The 25,890-nt window shown below is 41.4% G+C and overlaps 1 non-coding gene across 1 annotated transcript; it reads left to right on the forward strand.

The window, feature by feature from the left end:
* The first annotated feature begins 2,179 nt into the window (after positions 1-2,179).
* Trnat-agu lies at positions 2,180-2,251 on the forward strand. Its single transcript has one exon. It is a non-coding gene; the product is annotated as a tRNA-Thr (tRNA).
* The last annotated feature ends 23,639 nt before the right edge of the window (positions 2,252-25,890 follow it).

Here is a 25,890-nt window from a genome sequence, read left to right on the forward strand (position 1 = left end):
GCGCCCGGATTAGCGGACCCCGCCGCTCCTGGAGGAGCCGCTCCGGATTTGCGGTAGACCGAGGCGCTCGGCCTGCGTCGGAGTTCCGCCGCTCTCGCCCACCTCAGGCTCCGATTTGGGAGGGGTCCTCCTTAAGAAGGGCAGTGGAGCGGCACAAGTATCCTGTGGCCGCCCAGCTGGCTTTTAGAAAAGGCGGGTTGCCTCGTGGTCCGAAGCTCATTTCTTATGTCGGATCTCCGGAGACAGTCGCCGCCCACCCATTCTGGACTGGTAAGGTGCGGTCGTTTTCCTCTCCTCCGAAGGTGGCTTCCTCTCAAGGCAGCGCTTACGCCTACTGTCCCCCGAACATGTTTTGTGTATATTCCAATCTCTGCCACGAAAATATTTCAACGAGGAGAAGGTATCTATCCACAGGCTGACTATAACTGCTGCCAGCCTCTTCATCTCAGAATAGCACTTACATCAACGCTCCTAACGCACTCAAACATCGGACCACTGTCACGTACGAATGCCTCAGACATCTGGATATTGCACGATTCGACCAGCTGGCGAAACTGACGCCTATAATGAGGTCCCATTCCAACTCTGTCTGGTACTGATATCGCTGTATCATAGGGGAATACAGCATCTCCGTGTCCTTCAGACTGATCACTCAAGATTTTGGCACAGTTCATGCCCCGTAGACATCCGACCAAGCCTCGTGGTATCAGTAAACGCGAATAACACTGATGCACTCTGGTAACCTCACTACCTGTTACAGTGAATTGCAACTCTAATAATTTATATACACGTCGATGGTGTGCATGAGTGAGAAGTTACATTGACATTCGACCTTGCCTTCTAGGTGGTTCACTTTTTTTGTTAGGCAGTGTAAAATGTACTTTGGAGAAAGGAGGGGCATGCACCCCCCCTCCAAGACAAGCCGTCCCAACCCCCCTCCCCCTGGCACTGAGCTGCCCACAGAGCGAAAATTGTGGGGGGGGGGGGGGGGGGGGGAGGCAGAGACTGGAAAACATATAGCAAATGATTGTCGACGTTGCGCTTAAGTACTACTCTCAGAGGAACACGTTAGCACACGAGAAGACACCGTGGCCGACTGCATCAAACCAATCAAAAGTGGGTGGGCGAGGATTCTCACTCAAGCTCCAACACAGGAAACGAGCTTCGTATTATGAGGCAACCCTCGCTTGCAAAAAGACGAACGTGGACGCCAGTTACGATACCATGGAATATTTGGTGACGCTCTGCTGCATTCCTACTGCCTTTATCTGGTTAGTTGCCTAGTGACCCTAGCTCACTTTCTGATGGAGTTTCGGTGGCAACGTCTTTCTTCCAATGTTAGAGTTCGGATCAGGATTGTATTCGTAAACATTGGGCATTGCTCTTTTTACGGTAACCATAAAGAGCCAGTACACATTTTGAAACACAGCTTCATCTTCAGGGCTTCATTTCACTACTCAAGGGCTACTGCGATATCAACACGGCACAGCTGCTTGGCTTGAATGTGACACTGCAATGAAGTTTCTTGTCGATACTGTTTACGCTCTAGACCTACTCCTCCTGTGTGATTTGGGTCGACGACCATATATCAGTTGGAAAACGGAAGAATGGCAGACATAAATATTGGAAACATTCAAAAGTGTAGCGCATCCGGAAAGGAACAGCATCTCGCATCACTTACAGAACTGCTGCTAATTCTCGTCTGGTCAGTTTACGCTCAACGATATGCTGCGGAGATGCCTAGGGAATATAAACGGAAATTTTTGCAAGAATGCTGACATCGCGTTTCGAACAGTTTTATTGAATGTGACGTACATTGCCCTTACAGGCGGAAAAAGCCAGGATTAAGAAATCAGCTTGAGTATGGAGTTTAAGATAGTAATGTATCATCGCTCCCGCTTCATGCATGGTTGGAATAGGAAAGAGTGCATCTGATAAGACTTCAAAGTGCCTACATCATGCGCTGTAGACTGAGTTAGATATTGTTAATCATATGAAAAAAGTGTAGCGCGTCCGGAAAGGAACATCATCTCAAGTCTCAAACAAGATAGCAACGCATGAAAATTTGTACTGGGGCTGGGATTCTAATATGGGTGTTCTGCTGACTAGGCAGATGCACTAACCACTACGCCATCATGGCACAGGGGGATTTGCACAACTGCATGGACTGTCGTATCGCAACAGGGTGGTGTAGTGGGCAGCGCATTTGCCTAGTGAGCAGGAGACCTGGGTTCGAATCCCAGCCTTGGTAGAAAGTTTCATTCGTCATTTCGGTCTACATATATATACGCCATAGATGTTTGAGACTTGAAAAGGTCGCTGCAGCCATATAGTTTCATTTGATGAAACCACCTATGCCTGGGGTTCAAGCTGGATACCCCATTTCGTTCGATATTGAGGTGTTACTCTAATACAGACGGAGAGCCTTTGCAATACTGTTCAAGTTTGGAGGAAATAGTAAGTGGGCTGGGGCGTGAATAGGGAATTTGGATTGAGGAGGGAGGCGTGCTAGGGTAGTTCGTGCATCCACATCCACATGGATACTCTGCAAATCACATTTAAGTGCCTGGCAGAGGGTTCATCGAACCACCTTCACAATTCTCTATTATTCCACTCTCGCATAGCGCGCGGAAAGAATGAACACCTATATCTTTCCGTACGAGCTCTGATTTCCCTTATTTTATCGTGGTGATCGTTCCTCCCTATGTAGGTCGGTGTCAACAAAATATTTTCGCATTCGGAGGAGAAAGTTGGTAATTGGAATTTCGTGAGAAGATTCCGTCGCAACGAAAAACGTCTTTCTTTTAATGATTTCCAGCGCAAATCCTGTATCATTTCTGTGACACTCTCTCCCATATTTCGCGATAATACAAAACGTAGTGCCTTTCTCTGAACTTTTTCGATGTACTCCGTCACTCCTATCTGGTAAAGATCCCGCACCGCGCAGCAGTATTCTAAAACAGGACGGACAAGCGTAGTGTAGGCAGTCTCCTTAGTAGACCTGTTACATTTTCTAAGTGTCCTGTCAATAAAACGCAGCCTTTGGTTAGCCTTCCCCACAACATTTTCTATGTGTTCTTTCCAATTTAAGTTGTTCGTAATTGTAATACCTAGGTATTTAGTTGAATTTACGGCTTTTAGATTAGACTGATTTATCGTGTAACAGAAGTTTAAAGAGTTCCTTTTAGCACTCACGTGCATTATTTAGGGTCAACTGCCACTTTTCGCACCATTCAGATATTTTTTCTAAATCTTTTTCCAGTTTGTTTTGATCTTCTGATGACTTTCTTAGTCGATAAACGACAGCGTCATCTGCAAACAACCGAAGACAGCTGCTCAGATTGTCTCCCAAATCGTTTATATAGATAAGGAACAATAAAGGGCCTATAACACTACCTTGGGGGACGCCTGAAATCACTTCTGTTTTACTCGATGACTTTCCGTCAATTACTGCAAACTGTGATCTCTCTGACAGGAAATCGCAAATCTAGTCACATAAATGAGACGATATTCCATAAGCACGCAATTTCACTACGAGCCGATTGTGTGGTACAGTGTCAAAAGCCTTCCGGAAATCAAGGAATACGGAATCGATCTGAAATCCCTTGTCAATAGCACTCAGCACTTCATGGTTGCAGTTGTGCAAAGCCATTCCGCTGGATTGGCGTAGTGACCAGCGCATGTACCTAGTGAGCAGGAGACCACGTTCGAATCCCAGCCTTGGTACAAATTTTCATTCGTCGCTTCAGTCTGTAAACATACATCTTAATTGTTGTTACTGTAACCCCACTCACTTTCGTCAAACTGCCGGTTTCCATTTCATGCTTCCGCGATTCATGTTTATCCCATACGTACAGTGGTAATGCTAGTAAACAAAGGCCTTGGATTCTGATGGTGAGTGTATAATTACAACTATTAGCTCGTAGGTACGCCTGCAAGACGCTCCAAAGCAGTAGCTGCTTTTAACCGTGAGCAGTGAGGTCATTTTCATTCCAGCGCCGACAAAAACATCAAGACGTAAATGTTTGAAGCAATATTACTACTGCTATCCCTATGGACATATTACATGAAATATTTTCCTTGTGTTGCCCATCATCAGGGATAATGTTCCAATATTAATATTGTAGTTTAAGCTTAGCTTGAGAGGACGATAAAGTGCTGTTCAGAAATATGAGTGTTCGTATCATGAGCTCTTTTCGTGCTGTGTCGAAACATAAAATGTGCAAAATTACAGTCACTACCGAAATGTGTTTCAATTTCCAATACATCAAAAAAGAAAGACTTGCGATAAGCAAATCGTGCAAAAAGCTTCGCATGCGCAATCAGAGAAAAGAAATGGCTTAAAGAAGGCAGCAGGATCATTTTCTGTGCCTGGAACAGCCCTAAAACGGGTGTTTCGTCTTGACATGCCTTTAGAGGAATAAATTTCAGTATGGAGTCGGTATTCATGAAGTTTTCTACATTCTACAATCTTATGACTATATTTAAATTAATAAAAGTATCTTTCTCGTAAGTTCCGTAGGTGAATCTTTTTAACTATACCGTCGGGCTTTTCGCACTTTTGGTACGGTTTTGCAAAACAAATTATGTTTTTTAACTCATGCTTAACGCATCAAAATCTGTATGAGAACTAAATGAATGAACTATATGAATGACATGTCGTAGTATCGCTCAGTAAGCTCTAAGCTGACAGAAAAGAGAATGTGTCAGTAAGGTAAGAAACAAAATATGGGATCATTATTCATCTCGTCCCCAGTATCAGCATCAGCAGTGGTCTAACTGAAACTGAAAACTTCCCGCATGGATCCTTCAGTGAGCGCGCACGCGGGTGTGTGTGCGTGTGTGTGTGTGTGTGTGTGTGTGTGTGTGTATACGTGTACTAATGGCACGCCACAATTCACGTGGCGGTCTCTCTCGGTGTGGTCGGACGCCGTCAGTGTAGTGCTCCAATTATCTGTTACATAACAGGTGACTCATAAACGAGTAGTAGGTCACTGCTAACCTCATCATCTCTTATCACTACAAGGAACCAGTTATCTTCCCTATAACAGAAGTAGCGGTTGCGCCGAATGCAGCGAACCGATACGCGTCGATAAGAAGGTGCCACTGGTTGTTCATAATGCTACTACCGCTTCATTCTGACAGTCTAAAACTCACTCGACGTTTAAGCCCGAAGATTATACTTCAAGATACGCTTACATCTATATTTTGCAAATCACTACGAAGTGCATGGCAGATGGTTCTTCTCACGATACCCGCTTTTTCCCGTTCCGTTCACCTATGGAGCAATGAAAGAATGAACCCCAAAATCCTCGGTGCGCGATCCCTACTGCAGCGATACGTAAGAGGTTCATAGTACGTTCCTTGATTCGTCGCTTAAAGCTGGTGTTTGAAACTTACTAACCAGAAGTTTGTGTTTATCTTCTAGCGTCTACCAGTGTAGTTTTTTCAGCATCTGCGAGACCCTCTCATGGTTCAAGTAAACCTATGACCATTCGTGGTGCTCTTCTTTGCATACGTTCAATATCCATTGTCCATCCTATCTGGTACTGTGCCAAACATATGAGCAATAATCTACGATGGGTCGCAAGAGTATTTTGTAAGCTATCTCCTTTGTGGACTGATTGCATTCCTCTAATATTTTACCAATGAACCGAAATATGTCACCTGCGTAACCTACAACCGAGTCTTTGTGATCCTTCCATCTCATATCCTTACAAACTGTTACCACCTAGGTATTTGTAGGAGTTGCCCGATTCCAATTGTCATGCATTAATATTATATTCATACGATAACCTACGTTTCTTCGCTTTTTGAAGTGCACTATTTTACATCTGTTAACATTCAAAACAAGTTGCCAATTGTTGCACGACTTTAAATTTTATCAAGATCCTTCTGAGCACTGTGCAGCTTTTTGTACGTCATTACAGATAATTACATCGCCTGCGAAAAATCTGAGGTTACTACTAACATTGTCTGCAAGGTCATTAACGTACAATATGAGCAGCAAAGGACCCAACATACTTCCTTAGGATACACCTGAAGTAATTTCTATATCTGTCGGTGACTCACCATCCAAGACAACATGCTGCGTTCTCCCTTCGAAGAAATTCTCAAAACCATTTACAAATTTCGCTTGATACCATATACGATCTTTCTTTCGGTAATACGCTTATGTGAAGTGCTGAGTCAAATGCTTTTCGGAAGTCAAGAAATACTGCATCTACCCTGACTGCCTGCATCCATGGTGTGAGAAGGATGTCACGTTAGAAAATCAAGTACGGTTTCACATTATGGATGTTTTCAGAAACCATGCTGATTGGCACGGAGGAGGTCATTCCGTTCGAGATACCTCACTACATCCTCAGAGTATGTTCTAGAATTCGAGAAGAAGTGGATGTCAATGAGGGTGTATGGTAGTTTTATGGATCAATTCTGCTGCTCTTCGTGTAGACTGTGCTTTCTTCCAACCACTGGGCACGGTGTTTGGTTAGCGGGATCTACCGTATACAGGGTCTTCCGAAACTATTCGTTCAAATTAGTACAGTAGGTAGAGGACAACAAAAATACAGTATGTACAGAATAACAAAACAAATATATTTACGGTCCCCGACTGCAATATCTGATTCTAGGGACGATTTGCACAGAAGGTAGTTTAGCTTGCTAATTACAGCTGTGGAATGTGGAGGAACTGCTCAAATGCGCGGCCATTTGATCTGTATGCATGCTGAACATCGTCGGACCATTGATTGTCGTGTCCGTTCCAAGAATCCTGGAGTGTCCGCAGTGGAAACAGCAGCGACGGCAGTTCTGGCGACGAGGTCTTCTTCTGTTTCCATAACGGTTTCACACAACAGCTGCTTCATATGCCCCCAGAGGATGAAATCCAGACACGTGAGGTCTGATGACCCGGGTGGCAGGCGATAGGGCCACTTCGGCCGATCCATCTAGTCTTGACGGTAGCTTTTAGATGATCCCCTATAGCAGTGCTGAAATAGGCTGGCGCCCCATCGTGCTGGAAGCACCTACTTTCGAATCAGTCCTTGTGTTCCCAAGTAGACCTCAGAGCCAATCAACTATAAACAGAGCAGTTTTGAATGTCAATAGACATTCCAAGTCAGCGACACCGAAACAACAGCTTACGTTGGCACTACTACCAAAATGCTCCCTAACATTCTAAGTTGACTTTAGAGTCTATGTGTTCCTTATCTAAATACTCGTACATTTGTTTTGATGTTCTCTACCTCCTGTATTAATTGAAAGAATAGTTTTGGAACACTCTGTATTATAGTTAACCGCAAATTTGATACAGAAGTGCAGATACTGCAAGTATTTTTGAAGCAAAGCGTTTATCATTGTGAAGAATTACATGAACACCAAAATAACTTTGCCAGGGATTATCCTATTGGAGATGGTATGTGTTTGCATTCACCGAACTGAGAACCGGTTAACGCAACCAGTTTTAGGGGAACTACAGTCTGACGAGGAATCTGCGCCACGTTACAGCTTGACACTTTTCACATACACAACGCGTTGCAGAAGTTCTTCTCAAATTAAGCGCCAGAAAAGTCGGAGCCTGGCTGTTGATTGACCCCAAATCTGTGGACCATGAGATGGAAAACGGAAATTTCCCTTGACTACTGCAATCCAAGGAGACGTTACTGATCTAGCCATTACAACTGAATATGAAAGAAAATGAGCTGTAAGTTGACATACATGTGTGAATATGCCACTAACATTCTGACATAATAACTGCATGTACAGACGCACATCTGAACGCTCCACACCACTATTTGACAACAGGTCTCCAGTCCTTGATTAGTCATTGCACTGTTTAAATTGTTTTCCATTGACGCTGCCGGACATGGCAGTCGAAACAAAACAACAGCCGTGGAAAGCTGAGCAATGGAATTATTTTCGTACACATAGTGAAACGCAAAGAATACGTACGATGCGTCAGAATATTTTATTACAAGTCCCGATCTTCCACACGGCAAACGATTTTACGACGAAGACGACTTGAATTCGATAAACAGGTAGATTTTCACCGTCAGAGAGTCAAAATGCTCGTGAATGGATCAAATATGTTTTCGTAGAGACAATGAAATTAAGTCGAAAACTAGATAACCTGTACTTCCAAATTCACGTGCTCCAATGTTTCTTCTTATTACGACTAGTATCTGTTTGTGTATATGTGCATGTGAGCGTTTCTGAGTTTGTATGTGTATACATGTGGGCGAGCATGCGCGCGCACCTGTGTGTGTGTGTGTGTGTGTGTGTGTGTGTGTGTGTGTGTGTGTGTGTATCTATTTCAGTGAGTGAGACAGACAGGGAGAGAATGTTTCATTCTGAACTACGTTTAATATAGTCTATAGTTCTCGCGTCTGGAGTCTCTATTGTTTTTTGTAGGGTAACTCGTTCAGCATTCAATGGAATTTAGTAGTTACTATATATGGACAAGAGGTTGTTTAACTTTATCAAAAATCTCGAAATATTCATTTTCAAATTTTTACACTATACTGTAACAAACATTCGGACGGACATAGGTAATACCTTTTTAAATATATAGAATGTATAAATATAATATGTAATATATGAGCAGGAAATACTGTTACCAAAAATTTCGGAAAAATTTTTGTTAAAACCGACTGCGACAAACAAAATGCTGTGAAACAAAATGCCGTGTTATGCTCTGATGTGAAAACGTGTGATTTTGTTTCTTTCCCGCAGTAATTTTGAACCATGATAGCACCAAATATTTCTCCGATGTATATTATTTCTCATTACATATATTTTTTAAACAAAGAATTCTACGCACGACAATGTGATGTTTTGTTTTCTTCCTCGCAGTCCGTTTTCATAGAGAACATGATAGTTATATTTATGGCTTGTCTGCTTATTTTTTGAGTACTATTATCAAATCCGAATTTGCAATATAAAACGCGAGTTTTCAATTTTATCAGAAACCTGGAAAGTAGCACTTGAATCTATTTAAAATAGGATGTTGCTGACCAGAAGAAGGAGGGGCATTTGCTAAATCCTCAGTGCAGTTAATCTGCTATTGTGGCAACTATTACCATATAAAAGTTGTAAGTGAATATATGGCACGTAATATTGTAGTCGGTATGTGTGTCATGCAGGGAGTGGACAGAAATATGGGAACACCTTAAGAACAACACTTTACAGTGACTAATGTGGTGATATGGTGTTGGAAACCCGCTGGCATTCACAACAGCTTTCAGTCGTCTCAGAAGGAATAAATACATGTCCTGTATGGTTTTCAAGGGAATCTTATACCATTTTTCTTGCAAAACAGTGTCACGCTCAGACTTGCAAAGTAGACCACAACGGCTCAATAATATTGAGGTCTGGCGACTGTGGTGGCCAGGAAACATGCGATAATTCATCCTGGTGCCCATGAAATCAGCACTGGACAATGCGAGATGTTTGAACACGGGCCCTTTCGTCTTGCAACACGACATCACCATTGGGGAACAAACGTTGTACCATAACACATGAGCTAGACCTGATCAGCCAAAATGGTCACATAACCCTTGAAAATAATGCGACCTCGAAGAGTAACCATGGGCCCTATGGAATACCATAATATGCCTGCCCAAATCATCGCTAAATTCTCGCCTTGTTACACTTTTGGGAGTAAACTCGACCAGAAGATGGAAACAGTGTGAGACAAGACTCATACGACTAAATTACGTTCTTCCATTGCTCTAAAGTTCAGATTTTATGGTTTCGACACCACTCGGGTACATGTAGCACTGATGTAGGATTTCAAACTCCAACCCGCCCTGCAACTCCCAGATTCGGATTGTTTTGGCGCTGACAGGGTTGGCAAGTGCGACATACAGTTCTGCAGTGATATTTGCAGGTGCTGTCCTCTTATTTTTCGTCACAGTTCTCTTCAATGACAGTCTTTCACGATCACTCAACATACACTTTCGTCTGTATTGTGACTTAGTGGATGATATTTTTCCGCTTTTCGTGTAAAATGGTTCAAATGGCTCTGAGCACTATGGGACTTAATATCTTTGGTCATCAGTCCCCTAGAACTTAGAACTACTTAAACCTAACTAACCTAAGGACATCACACACATCCATACCCGAGGCAGGATTCGAACCTGCGACCGTAGCAGTCGTGCGGTTCCGGTTTTCGTGTATGCGATATTTATCTCTGATACAGTGCATTTAAAACACCAAACATCGGCTACCTTGGTTACGGAGACGCCCATCATACGAGTACCAAGAGAAGTCAATTAGCTCCGGCACAATGTACTCACAAGTACACAATCACTGTTCTGACGACGACCGACATTTGCAATGTATGGAGGACAATCTTTTCATACTTTTGACCTACAGTCATGTAAAAATGTTTGAATGATATTTCCGCCATTTAACTGTACAAACTTCTTTATCTTATATTACTATCATAAATTTGGCGTTAAGCCATTATCAAGTGTAACACTGAAACAAATGTGTTGGGTATAATTAGACTTAGTTAAATGAAGTCATCATCAAGAAGATGTACTGAAACTGGGTGTCGCAGCGTGTAGATTAGCATAAAATCACCGAAATGTATGGCAGACAGGTAGCAAATGTGTTTTCCAGCCATCAAACAACTGAGCCACAGAATGAACATCAATATAGTAGTTAACATGTGCAGTGAACATTACTTTTAGACAACGTTCACTGCACATGTAACTACTGTATTGACGTCTATTCTGTGGCTCAGTTGTTTGATGGCTGGAAAACATGTTTACTACCCGTCTGCCACACATTTCGGTGATTTTGTGCTTATCTAAACGTTGGGACATCCAGTTCACAGATCTTGGAGATGACTTCACTTAAGTATGTCTAATTATACCCAACACATGTGTTTCAGTGTTACACTTGATAATGGCTTACGGTTGAGGTCATAGTAGTAACCCAGGATAAAGAAATCTTTAAAGTCAAATGGCATAAATATCATTCAAACACTACTGAGGACATTTCACAGGTGCCGTTCGTGGTTAAATACAAAAGCGCAGGATTGGCCACCATTTGCGTTTATGTTCAATCATGCTTTTTTTCGCGGTGTTTTTATAGTCCCTGTACATGCAAGCATACAGTACATAAAATAACTTGTCGTAGGGCAGAAGAAACAGAATGGCAATAGTGAGGTTAGGCGTGCAGAAAAAATAGGAATAGTATTTTAACATTCCACAGTTATAGATGCAGCTGTCTGGGACATTCATTCAACGGAAGAAATGAGTAAGAAAAGAGAAGGACAACTTTTTTGTTTAATCGGCTCTTTGACGTCACGGAAACTCTTAACTCATGTGGGAGACGCTGTAAGAAAGCGTTATTATCATGAAATTACTTTTTACTAAAATTCCGAGAGCAGGTTTTGCATGCCGAGTCAAGAATCTTACTGCTACATTCTCCCACATAATGAATATGACTGTTACATTAGAGGGATGCGGAGAGCGCAAATAGAAATACATGTGCTTAGCGAAGACCTGATGAAATTTATAATGAAAATACATAAATTTCTTCAGCTAAATTACAAATCCAATCAATGTACTGAAGAATTCAATATTTTGCATGATTTCTCTCGTAAGTATAAATGAGAAACCTAATTATCGCATTGCCACAGCAAGGGTTATCCAAAAGCTTTGACCTAAAAGTCAGGTGGCACAGAGAATGCGAAACAGTTTCTGTTAATGAATCCTAAATAGCTGCTCACTCGTTGGCGTGCAGGTGTGGCTACTAGGGTCTAGAATGCCCTGGTTAAGTGACAAGAATAAGAACACCGAATTCAGAATATCTGAATACTCGGTACATTCACGTCATTTAACTTCCTGTTACACGATATTTATTCTTGCTTATCTCTCACACGACTTTCTTCGTGCAGATGCGAAAATGAAGTTAACATGTGTTCGCGATAACACCCCCCTTAACCGGAGATTTACTTGACTGTAAATGTTTATTGGCCGCGAGTAACTTTATAGGCTTGAATCGGCGTTGTCAGATAGCAAGTTGAGACTGAGGTTATTATTTGCATATTTATCTGGAAACCTGTTCTGGAACGCAAGATTAACTTGGGTCCTTAAACCCCACTAATTTTATGCCAGTCCCATCTGTCACGTGACATCCGACGCGTCGATATTCATGAAGCGGGACGGCAAATAGCAGGCTACCCCACCCTTCTTGTTTCTCTGCTCTACAGCAAGCCTGAGCTTTCTTTCTCCTCGTTTACGCCTCGCTGTACTTGGCTACTGTAATGCAATAAATAACAGATACAAGCCATTAAATGCGATTAATGAATAACTCCCGCAACGGATGACCAATTTCACCTCTATCGCGCAGCATGTGAGTAATGTGGAGAGTTGATAGAGATTCAACGCACTGAGTTTTCAAAGAAATTTGTCTCGTACACTTACTTTATTTCGATATCACTCACAGCTAGTTTCTAGAGCTGATGGTTATTTTGAGTCGCTTTTCGGGTTCCGTATCTCAGTCGGTAAAAACGCAGCCCTTTGTTGTCCGCCTGTCTGACTGTCCGACTGATAAAAACCTTTTTTCTCAGGAACGGGTAGACTTATCAGGCTGAAACTTATGTCACATACTGAGACCTATGGTCCCTTGGCGATGTAAGACATTGAAAATTCAAAGTCAATGCAATAAGAAGATACGGCCATTTATGTCTCATATACTCGCAAACTCACTCATCAAAACCTATAGGATTCTTCTCATCGTCCTTGAATCATGAAATTTGGCAAAAACATGTTTTCACAGTATAATTAAAGCTAAATTTGAAAACTGAAAATTTGTAATTATATCACACACAAAAATTTGTTTGTTCTTTGTTATCTGCCTGTCTGTCCGTCCGTATGTTAAGGCACCTTTTTCTCAGGAACGGGTAGACATATCACGTTGAAATTTATGGCCGGCAGCAGTGACCGAGCGGTTCTAGGTTCTTCAGTCTGAAACCGCGCGACCGCTACGGTCGCAGGTTCGAATCCTGCCTCGGTCATGGATGTGTGTGATGCCCTAAGGTTAGTTAGGTTTAAGTAGTTCTAAGTTCTAGGGGACTGATGACCTCAGATATTAAGCCCCATAGTGCTCAGAGCCAATTGAACCATTGTGAAATTCATGTCACATGCTAAGTTCTATGGTTCCTTGGCGGTGTAAGAAATTGAAGTTTATTTTTGTAACATATTTTGGTACTCGCAAACTTGCTCATGAAAACCTATAAGATATTTCCCGTTGTACTACAGTCAAGTAATTTGTAAAGACGCGAAGTTTCACGATAAAAGTAAAGCAAAAAATCTTAAAATCATTAATCTGTAATTATATCACACGAAGGAACTATTTCTTATGTCATATGTTATCCTACGCCAAATTTGAAATTATTTATCAGCTGAAGTCCCTCGTCCAAGCAGTAAGATGGACATCCAAAAATTGAAATTAAAACAGTCAGTAGTTTTGCGTTCAGGCTGACGGGGTCGCACTGGTAAATGTCATATATCAGGCAAGGAATGACTGCGAATGTTTGTTCCACATACAACTTGAAACGCTGTATCTACGTGCAGTAATCGCTCCCGGATATCTTACGATGGATAAATTCCGAAACGCGTCATGTGAGCAAGAAAGTCATTCCTTGCCTGGTGTTTGACTTTTACCATTGTGACGCAGTCAGCCTGAATGGAGAACTACTGATAATTATAATAATGATCGCCTGCCTACAACAAGACTTTACATCGCATTTATATTATTTAAATTAAAACATTCTCGAAAATCTTGGAATCCCTGGTACCTATATCTTTCCAGTATCAATGTCAACAACTGGAATGGATGAACCGTCCATATACACGATTAAGTTTGTACGTAACTCTAAGGTCACGAGTCCTACTCGCGCCTTGTCACTTTTTCTCTGTATACGTAGCGGGGTAGTAGCTGAAATGCGTTTCATTTTTTTCTCTGCAAGTGGAAATGTGGGAGACCTTCACAACAAAGGGGAATAATTAGCTGTTAGTGAAATGAGAAGGAACTCAGAATTCCGCACGTGTCACGTAACCACATTTTACATATTTCAGCTTCTCGACTGACCTTCCAAAATAGACTAGTAAAAGTCTTGCGTTGCTTGTATTACAACAAAAAACAGCTTTACACTAACAATATGCAGACACACATATTCACGAAGATATTTCCGGTTTAAAGTAAATATACGCCAGAGAAAAAAAAATTAAAAATACTGCGGATGCGAATCAATGTACGAAACGCGTAACGGGGCACACTGAAATGGAATTTACGAGAGTTTGGTCATCACGCTGAAAAACTTTTGTTGAAGTTCAAGATTATCAATTCGCATGCATGAATTGCTAGGTCGAGTAATGAACTGGTCGAACCATCTGTTTAAAATTGCACTATTAACTGCATAAAATGATTTAGTTGCGATATTTCTTGTCTTCATGTGGCGCCAAAATCTGTCTTCCTTTAGTATTCGCCATTACATTGTGGGTTCACAGTATTTGAGAAACGTAATACGCAATCGTCATTTTGATCAAAATGCGGCAAATGATGTTTTATGTTTTAGTAATACTATTACAGACGCCTGAATGAATCATTTAGATAAAATTCTATGAGATTTCGTGTACTTCTTTCATTGCAATATCACACACGTACCATTACATAATGAGGTAAACGTAGATATGCAGTTCCATGTATATTTACACGCGATTCATTCTTTAAAATTGAGGTAAACGTAGATCTGCAGTTCCATGTATATTTACACTCGATTCATTCTTTAAAATTGAATGGGCGCTATTTCTTAATGTTTTACCGCGATTTACTGCACATCAGTAAGTATTGTCTGAATCGCATCGAATTCTGAATCACCACGAAAATCTGAAGATTACAGAAACACGATGCTCTGCGTTTACGTACACCGGTGAAGATGTCCCTCCCAAAAGTTTAGATTAATCATTCACATTCAGAGCGCACATACCAAATTTCCTCTAACATTTTTATAGCACTAAAGTTTAGTTTACTGTCACATTTTTTTGTGGTCTCTACTTCTGTATAAAGTTGTATCGTTACCCGATTAAAATGTTCATCAGGCATATGTTTATAATTGTTGCAAACATTTTATTATGTACTTATTGAAAAAAAATGATGCACTTTGGCTTTGCTGTTTCGTTTTCGAATAGTACTTTCCATGTAGACCTACAATTAAAGTTTATGCTTGTTCTGTAGCAACAGCATAGCATTGTTGCACAGGATTTCTCTCACAGTTATACATTGAACATATCTTCTTCATATCTAGATGCATATAATATTTATAGTAGTTTTTTTTAATTAATCTTCTCCTTTGACTTCGTTTCATTTGTTATTCGCATTATTCAATTATCACTTTTCCTGTTGTGATACATTAAGTCTAAACTTGCTACTGCTCTCTTCTGCTGTTTAGACATATATTACGAATAACTGCGTGGGAAACTTCAGCTAGTTCACAGACGTGTGGAGACACTTTGAAGCAATATTCCGTCTCTTGGCACCATCAGGTAGACACAATAAATTATACCTGACCTCATGCGTGAAATGCAGATAGTTAGCTTCATTAAACATTAAAATTAATAACATTTGATTACGGTGTCGATGAGCCTCTAATGGCAGCTGGCACGTTATTCAAATATTTCAGAGCTACAAGACTGAGAACACGAAATTGGCTGGTCACGTAAGCATAATTCCGTATATAATAGATGAAATGCATCGTCATTAACTGAAAAATTGCTGTCCTTTCGCCAAATCTGTAGCTTTTTTCACATTATATATGTCAATTTGGAAAAAAACTCCTTGATTCTATTGCAGCCATTGACATCTGCATTAATCATTGTAGTTTTCTGCCTGCGAAATTTACTCAAATAACGTACCTGTTAGTGACCAAAGACTCCAATGATATCTGTTAGCAGCAAATTATATATATACTCCTTCTTTCTTAATTGCTAACTGTTTCATTTCGTTGACTTAAAAGGGACTGGAGTGCAGAAAAAAAAGCAAAACTAGTGGACAACGAAACAGGAATTCCTCTTACCAAACGTGAAACTTACAAACAAGGTTAGAGATCACTTCTCATTGGTCTACAAGCTGTTCACTAAGGGACAGCGACGGCAAATTTATGTTCACTGCAACATATCAACATCACGCATTTCCATGTTCCGTGATAGAAAACAAATAGAACAATTTCGATGGCACGCAGTCAATGGGAACCACGACCCGCCACGGTAGCCGAGAGCGCTAACGCGCTGCTTCCTGGACCTGGGGCCCCGGATCGAATACGCCCGGCGGATTAACGACGAGGGCCGGTATGCTGGGCAGCCTGGATGTGGTTTTTAGGCGGTTTTTCACATCCTGCTAGGTGAGTATCGGGCTGGTCCCCACGTTCCGCCTTAGTTACATGACCCGCAGACATTTGAAACACGTTCGCACTATTCCGTGGGTTACACTAGACGCAAACAGTTGGGGTCCACTAATTCCATCCCGGGGAGCTCAGCGTGGCGGCAGGAAGGGCATCCGGCCACCTTCTTCAACTAACACTGTCAAATCAATAGTAACAAGGTCGGCCCCGCATTGCCGCGGGAATACGGCCTCGAGCGAAAGAAAGAAAGCAGTGAGTGGAAACTACATTCCTCCACTCACTTCACAATGATCACAGAATGCAGTCTAATATAAAAATACCGTAGCTTTGTTTGTCGACGAGCCATGAAAATTAGGCCTTCAGATTTTTACCCTTCATTGTAAAATATCTATCAAAATTAATCTCTTGAGCAACTTAGCACTTTCCTCCACTACTGCCATTCAGAAGCGCCAGTCGATCTTAGAAACATCTCTCAACCATTAAATTACTGCAGTAGACGTAGTTTCATTTCCGCTCATTACTGGAGGTCGATGAAGTGTGATCATGGAAACGCAGATCAGTTTTATTCTGGCACATTCAACGGTATGTACGAATATTTCACACTTAACTATGAGTTTTCTTTCTAATTCTATTAGAGTCTCCCCGTTGTCATAGTAATAAATGCCACAATGTTCTTTTGGCAACTGTTTTAGAACCGTCATTTGACCCTTGTAAGCTGGTTGCTCAGCTATACTAACACTTTTGTAGTTTTAGCTTTTCCCACAGTGATTATTCCCTTCTTTTATCATCATTAACACCTCTGCGAGAGTGTCCCCGGGCTACCGCACGGAACGTGTTGCGGAAAGGAATATGTTAGTCATCAAACGGAACGAAGATAAATTGGCCCGGAAACTGATTTCGGCATTTCGTGAGAAACATGATTTCGTCATTTCGTGAAAAACATAATTTGAGCACGAAAGAGAGCGTTATAGGTAGAGACAGCTGAACATTTTCAGCAGGGCGGTTACGACACAGCGCACATGCAACCCTAGCACGATGTCATGAGGCGTTCAGTCAGAAGAAGACAGAAAAAAAGTGAAATCTCCAAGAATGAAAGACTGACTGATCTCTCTTCCAGCGATTGTTACACGTAGTGTAACTTCAAGACCCGTGTGTATTCAGGTACATCACACACACTGGAAGAGTTACAGCAGGCCACTGAAAAGGCAGTTGATACCATCCCTTAGTCAGAGATGGAACGAGGTTTGATGAATCGTTCACAGCGCTGCATCGGTGATAATAAGGACCGTTTCCAGTATTTTATGTAAAGATCAGGTCCCTCTCTTCATTAACTAGCAAACATTTTTCGGATCGGTTTTACTTTCCCCACTATATATTCAGCTGAAGAATGTTTTCATCAGACCAGATAAACACTTGAAATATTTCTTTCTCTCGTCAACAGTTTCTTCTTTGTTCACACATTTTTCATTTCGTTTCGGTGATTCCATCTTCGGCTCCATTTCAATTTACCCGCGTTGATTCCCGTTAACTTCATTTGAAAGAAGGTTTCTTGAAATTCCTGCAGGCGACTGCCTGCAGTAATTTCAAGAAACCTTTATTGATCACAGTCGCAGTGACCTTCATCCTTAATGGATAAAAGTTTCATTTGAAAGGTCTTAACTTTGAAGAGCGTTATCTGTTCCTAGATACAAAATTTATTTCGGCTTTATCTCAGTAAATAATTTTGCTTCAAAATAAATTGTTAGCAGTACCTGTTATTGACACTCCAAACACCTTGCGCTGGTATGCAATCACCGGCTACATGTCAACATTATCAAAAGAGATACTATCTACATCTGAATCTACATACGAGGGAGTGCTGAAAAGTAACGACCGCTAATTTAATATGCGAAAACTCTTAAAGAGTTTTTAGAAAATGAAATAGACTTTATTAATATTCTACAGCTTCATTCTTCATACTTGCTTGTTTATTTCTCAACGTAATCACGCTGACAACAAACACATGTCTCCCAACGATAAACCAGTTTCCCGATATTGTCACTGTAGAATGTTTGACTTTTCGACGGAGCCACATCCTCACCCGTGCTTCACCGCTTCATCAATATCAATAAGGAGTCCTCGTAGGTATTCCTTAAGTTTTGGAAGCAGATGAAAATCGGATGGGGCCAAGTCGAACAGTACGGAGGATGATCCACGACAGGGAAACCAAGGCGTCGGATTTTTGCAGATGTCACAGCGCTCATTTGTGACCTAGCATTGTCATGCTCAAGGAGAGGGCGCTCCATGTGTGGACGTACTGTTCAAATTCGTGCTTTCAGTTTTCAGAGTTACTATTACTCACACACCGACATCGTTACGTCACACACCGCCATGCTACACGCTACAATTCGGAGCCCTCTATCGACAAAGGGTTGCAACTTACGTCAGCGAAATGGGGAAGTCGACCGAATAATATGCAGGACATGTAATATCTTACCCAATATTGTGAACAAAATAAAACTTCGGAGGCATTACTTTTCAGCACGCCCTCGTACTTCACGTATACAAATCCATAACGGGAGCTAGCAGCTATATATATTTTGGGACAAGAAGACGTTGGAAAACGGTGCGAGTGACGTGGCACAGTGGTTAAGACATTAGACAACTAGACTCACATTCAAGGGGACCGGTGCTCAAATCCCCGTCTGGCCAACCAGATTTTCGTATTCAATGGTTCCCCTAATTAGACAGAGGTGAAAGAGGAGATAGTTCTTTTGATAAGGACGCCGCTGATTTCATTCCCCATTCTTGACCAGTCCATCTCTAACGACCTCGTCGCAGAAACAACGTTAACCCTTGTTGTTTCCTTTTGAACAATGCGTCTCTATGGGATAGTATCCCGAAAACTTGCAGATTATGCTGCTAACACTATGATGTTTTCTGTCTTCTTTGGACGTTCGTACGACACTTCACGAACCATTTTTCACGTTTCTGGCGTATTTCTTTCTTTCTGATGATCCTTTATAGAAAAGAACGTTTCCTCCACTTTTCTTATCAATTTCTATTCGGCTCCTACTAAAAAAACTTTTTACGTACGGAGAACGTCAGTGTCAGAAATACATCAACCGAAACAAATTTGGTAACATGTAGTAGTCCTCGTAGAATTCCACATATACAGTTCACGTATTTCTCCCTCCTCCAGTACCCATCTTTCCTGAAGTGACAATCCATTTACCTTGAAAAAAATTACTACGGTTTCAGAAGTAATATTGTGGATTACATAAGCACTTTATACGGCTGTTTTTCTTGTAAGCACTACTCACGTTCACTAAAGAAACGATTAGATAGCGAAGGATTATGAATAAAGTTTATGGCATATTCCATTGCTTAATGTCGAGAAGTGTAATTCAGTCGATTTCTGTTGACGGAGACAAACAAGTTTCATTCTCTTTGGCAAGCACCGCGTTATTGCGTCACATCGTGCTGCAGCACAAAGTTAAAATTGTTTCTGCCTAGAGGCAACGGATGAACCTTAAAAGTATCTCCACTCTACTCTAAGCATGAGACGAAGAACCCGTTCTACACGTAGTCAGGTAACGATGAATCCGCAAGAGAAACAGACAGATGTCAAAAAGTTCTGATTTATCAGTGTAAGACGATCATTTGTATATACCAAGTATAGGATACTGACCACTGTCAAATATCAGTGGCAGTCTGTCTCACTTGGAAGGAGATTCATCACGAAAACTGCGTGAGCTACCTGACACGATCCTTTGCTTCCTATCATTTAGACCTGAAGTAAACCACTTGGTCATAAAATTTTGCCAATAATACATGGGCGGTAAAATAGTAGATTACGCGTTCAGTTCAGTAACCATTCTGGAATACAAATGGTGACTGATTCAGTCTCTCATATTTGCGTTAAGTACTTAATGGTTTCCAAAACTTCTGAGAAGGAAGTTAATAGTTTAACTGGCCGATGGTTATTGATGACAGCCCTAATCTCTTTCTTAAATAGGGGTTCAACGATGTCATTCTTTAGGATGTCTGGAAAAATGCAATGAGAAAGTGGTGCATTAACAGTAAAATAGCTATACCAGAAGAACAGCCTTTTAATACTTTGCTTTAAGTGTTATAAATTTTTTGATTTTAACAAAGTTACTTATTTTCCTCATTTCTCTGGAAGACGTTAGAGCAGTATCAAATTGTTTTAATGTTTCAGGAGCAGATTTTCGCACGTAAAGCAGTGCTTTTTCTTTTGATATGACCATACCGACCATCGATAATTAATATGGTAACGACGACCAAGGGATGACAGTACTTATATTAGTGATTCCAGACGCGGAAGAAGGCACTCTGAGAATACAGCGAATACAATACGTTTTGTTTGCACGTCAGCTTAGTTAACACATTAACTAGTTGGCTACAAGTGTAGTAATTACCAGACACACAGCAAAGTACTAGCGTCTTTTTCGCATTAGATATGAGAGAGACGGGTCACTGTTTACTTTTTCGTTCCTGTCCATCTCATGTCACGGGTTCGTGCTCAAACTATTATCGACCCAGTTCTCTCTGTACGTCATAAGAACTTCCAAGGGTATTTTAGAAACATTGTGCTTGCTACAGGAGTCACCATTATCTCAGAATATTATTTTCGGCTCCTTACCAAAACATACTACGTAAATGTCCTGCACAAGAGTAAATGTGAGCGTTAGGCTTCCGGTTTTCAACCATAAGGTGGAAAGCTACCTTTGCGCGTCTTTTTACTTAAAACGGGAGCCACTAACAGTATTTAGTAGTATATCTCATCAAGCTCTTCCTTGTAAACATAGACTATTCTAACAGGACTCGAAATGCAGCAGCCAGAAAAGATTTCGTCCTCAAATTTAGCACATTTTCCGGCTCTTTTTCGTACAATGCCTTTACGAACACCGGCAAGTATTATCTCTTTACTCCTGTCACCAGACACCGAATGCCCTACAGAAAAAAGCCAATTCCATTAAAACCAGATTATTTTATTTTATTTATTTATTTATTGTAACATTGATATATAACAATCAGCTTTCTGGCTTCGCAATACAACATTGCAATTGATGACGTTTGTATTTCTATAAATTTTCACTCGTTAGCAGACGTTAAAGAGTTCGTAACATCATCTTCTTTATTACATTTACATATTTGGGCGATAAATAGGCCACACACCAATTCGAAGTAAATGCTCAACGAGGTAAGCATGCCCCCGTAATTACTACCTGTATCGCCACTGTTTCGTTTAGTAAATATTGTGCGATAATTTTTCTGTTGTGTAACAGTTCTTTCCATTTCTTATTTTTTGTCTGCGTGGTAACTTACTCTACACAATATTAAGAAAATTTTCATGGTTTTAATAAATATGTGAAAGTGTGCATTTTGAGGCTTTGCCGACGTCCCGACGTAATAACTGCTTCAGTGGGTCACGGGCGTCGCGTCGGATAATGCTGTGAAAGCTGTATAATGTTTCAGCGAGACAGCTCCTCGTCATTTTCAGGAGCTTATTGAGCGAGACAGCGCATATACGGAAGAGTGACTGACTCTGAGCACTATGGGACTTAACTTCTAAGGTCATCAGTCCCCATATACGGAAGTGTTGTAGGTTTTGTTTGTTGAACTGAAATACTTTCCTCGTAAGTTCGTCTGCCATCTCATTACCATTAATTCCAGCATAGGAATGGTAGTAATTGAAGATAACTTCTTTTTCTTCCTTTAATAGTAAGTTTACACCAGATGTAACGTTGACGCCAGCAAACATTTTTGGAACTTCGTATGTAACATTAAGGGCTGATGTTGAATGATTCTTTGTTGCTGCTTTCCGAAATTCGTTTGTTTGGTGCAGTGCAACGGTCGTGGCCTGAATGTCACTGCCGAAGTTGCTTTAATATGTGCTAAAGCTATGTAGGAAGAAAAGAGTTGCCTCCATACTCCTGCAGGGGCAGTTACAATTCTTCAAATTATAGACCGATCTATATAAACATGTTGCCAGCCTCCTGTAGGTAACCGGATTATAATTGCATCTTTGGAAATGGCTTTTAAATTATCTATACTGGCATCGCGTTTTCTTCGTGTTCTCCCATTAAATTGAGTTTAACGGCGGTTTCAGTCTGTATAAGTGGACGAAGTGGCGGTATAAGTTTTCTTGCTTACAGATGGGCAATTACCTCTTGTGTACTCTCTGAACAAATCTAGTTTGTGTTCTCAGGTGACTTATGTGGTTTACGTACCGCGGCCACTAGCTGTCCATTAAAAAGGATAGTCGCTGCAACATCGGAATATACACGAGGGGAAGGAGGAGATTAGTGTTTAGCGTCCCGTCGACAACGAGGTCAGTGGAGACGGAGCACAAGCTCGAGTAAGGAAGGGTGGGGAAGGAAACCGACCGACCCTTTTCAAGGAACTATCCCGGCATTTGCCTGAAGCGATCTAGGGAAATCACGGAAATCCTAAATCAGTATGGCAGGAATCGGGGTTAAAGCGTCGCCCTAGTCCAGTGAGCTAACCACTGCGCCACCTCTTTCAGTCCGGTAGATACGAAGAGCTGTGAGTATTGACTAAATATAAAAAAATCGTCCTTTGTACACTATCATTTACTGAAAATCTTATCTTAACTTTTTAAACCGATTGTTAAGAATGAGAGTTAATACGACACAGGTGATCCGTGTAAGATACACGCAACACCCATTTTATATTGTGAACGGTTGATTGTATCGAAACAAGGTTTCTAGAAAACAATACTATGCAGAGAGACCACACTTTTCGTTGTGTGTTTAATAGAGGAGAATTGGGGGTTATGGGAAACCATTTATATTTGTCAGCATAATTTACTTCAGCAATGATTGAAACGCTCAAAACCAAAACGAACAGAGACTGTAATTTATCTTGTTCGGTTATTTTGGAGAATATAATTTTCAAAATTTCTTCTTATTAAAAATAAATAAGTCTGAAAAGTGTCAAATGGAGGATAATGTGAAATAGTTAAACATATGGAATAGAGGTTGGAAAATAGATAAACTGCATTTATCGGAAATAAAGATATGCTGATAATCAGACTTAGAAAACACATTACAGAAAACCTAATACAGTTTTGCAGTGTAGTGAGCACCTTAGCTTCTTTTACCTGCAGAAATCATAAACATAATTTTCTTTGTCTGTGGCAGCACAATCGAGGTGGGCCCAAGAGAGAATGCCAAGCATTGCAGCACCCATATCATTCGTTGTTTATCTCAGGAAAATTTTACGTTGCAGAAGAGATACTCAGAGTTATTATTTTCTGGTACAGATGGTACATAGTCCACTTCAGACGACGCGTCACAACGGAAATTTTCGCCATAGATACGTGAACCATTTTTCAAAGTAAACTGTAATTTCCTGAACACTTCCTCTATCTTCTTTATCGGGGAGGTTTCTGGTCTCTCGCGTTTTAGATTTTCGCGTTTAGGAATTTCCTTGCCTTTGGACTGATGCTTAGCTCTTGGTTTGATCTCCAACTGATTTCTTTTTGGAGACTAGGTCAGTTTAGATGGTGTTCCAGTTTTTGGACTTCTGTTTCACGCTGCATTTTAGGTATGATGACGTCTCAAAGGGTGGAACCAAAGATTTCGATGAAGAAGGAGCGAGTGCATAAGAACACTTACAATAACAAGGAACAGCGGCATCAGAACTTTTAGATCCTTCATACAATGTGACACGCCAACATGGAAACATATCCTTTCTGCCGCTAAAGAAAAAGTCGATTCCTAATATCCTTTCTGCCGCTAAAGAAAAAGTCGATTCCTAAAAAATAGCCATTCATAAAAAGTAATATTCTTTGAATGTGTGTTACACTTACGCTAATCTAAATGTCTAAAACGCATTCTAATAGTCGGCACAAATCTATGAAAATATACCTGCAGAAATTTCACAAAATTGAAATACAAACTTTCGTGAACATCAAAGAAAGCAATGTCGGCAAGCGGTCAAAAGTCACTACAGACTATCATCGGAGTTCTCAAAATTAGTGTGCGATATTTGCACGAGGCATCAGCACCTGACAGGTGAAACGTCGGAATTCCATGCTGTCCGACTATTCCATAATACCCGAAACTCCTCTACTCGTAATTCTTACATCAATCAAGAGAATGAAGCAAGTATGGCCGTTTTTAACGGAACGATGTATATATATTTTTAACAGCGTTAGAAAGCTGTTGAAAAGCACACTACAGTGCTATAACACTTGTTTAGTTAATGTTGGCCTCGAGGCTGTTCGTAAAATATACCAGGAATGTGTTAATGTTGAAAAGTAATTCTGTCGGAATGGATTATTGCGGCTGGACCCCGACGCCAGGCTCCGTCGTTACGTGCCGCTAAGATAAAATGTACAAGTATTTAGCCTTCACACTAATATATATGACATAGATACAGGTCAGCTACGACTTTTTCTAAATTTAACTACACACTAACTTGTTGCGTATCAGAAGATACTTCACAAACGATTATTTTCAGAAAACAGCTGCCCGCGTTTTTCATTTGTATCAAGTCGTGGCAGGCGCCCATGCTTTGTTTAAGTTCGGGAGTGAAGGTGTGCGGGACAAACTTTCCACACACTTTTCTTTTCTTCTTCAAAACATGCTCGAGAACGCCTTGAACACTTGATTAACGTATGTTCAGTTCGTTGCTCCATTGCTATTTGTGACACAACGTTGTCACACTATTGTCACACGTCCACTATTTGCTGCTACCTGCTCACAACTGACTGACAAGTTGTTTACTGATGTTAGTTCAAACTGCCACCGTAATTACTACGCTGACGTCGCTTGTACGCCAGGAATAAAATCAGTCTCGGAAGTTTTTGGACGGACAGTTTACCGTGCAAACATCTCCTTAATGGTATTTGGTTTTCATCAGTATTCTTTGAAAAAGTTGGGGGAAGGGGACAATAACTTATATTAGTTTCAGCACAAAAATGCTTCTCGTTACACTTGCTCTTTCCAGAGGGAGGGACTACTTAGCCCCCTTCTGTCCCCCCCCCCCTTCCCGCCCCACCCCTTCCGTAGTCCTACATCTAATGGCCTCGTATTGAGAAGTAGTTTCCTTCTCTTTTTGCAGAAGCTTAGATTTGACACGGTCATTCGGTGTGTGCTTTTCTTCGTTTCTATTCTGGAGGGTGTGGCGCGAGAGTCGCGCGAACACTAGAGAGCGATGCGCGCGACCCTGCAGCAGACGCATGGCCTGCGCACGTCGTCTGCTGCGCGGCGCGCAGAAGAATGAGCTGCCAGCGGCGAGCGCCAGCGCCACGCTTTCGAGCCGCGCGCGCGCACAGGTGGTCGGCGGGCTCGGGGCGGCCGGCGGCGCACCATTGGTCGGCACGGACTCCCCCCACTCCGCCTACCTGCCGCAGGCCACGCCCCCAGGGGGAGCGGGCGGCCGGCCCCGCGCCGAGCGTGGCGACCTGCCGCTAGTTGTGTGGCAGACAGAGCCGCGCCAAC

The sequence above is a fragment of the Schistocerca piceifrons genome, chromosome 7 (genome assembly GCF_021461385.2).
Source record: "Schistocerca piceifrons isolate TAMUIC-IGC-003096 chromosome 7, iqSchPice1.1, whole genome shotgun sequence".
Taxonomy (NCBI): Eukaryota; Metazoa; Arthropoda; class Insecta; order Orthoptera; family Acrididae; genus Schistocerca; species Schistocerca piceifrons.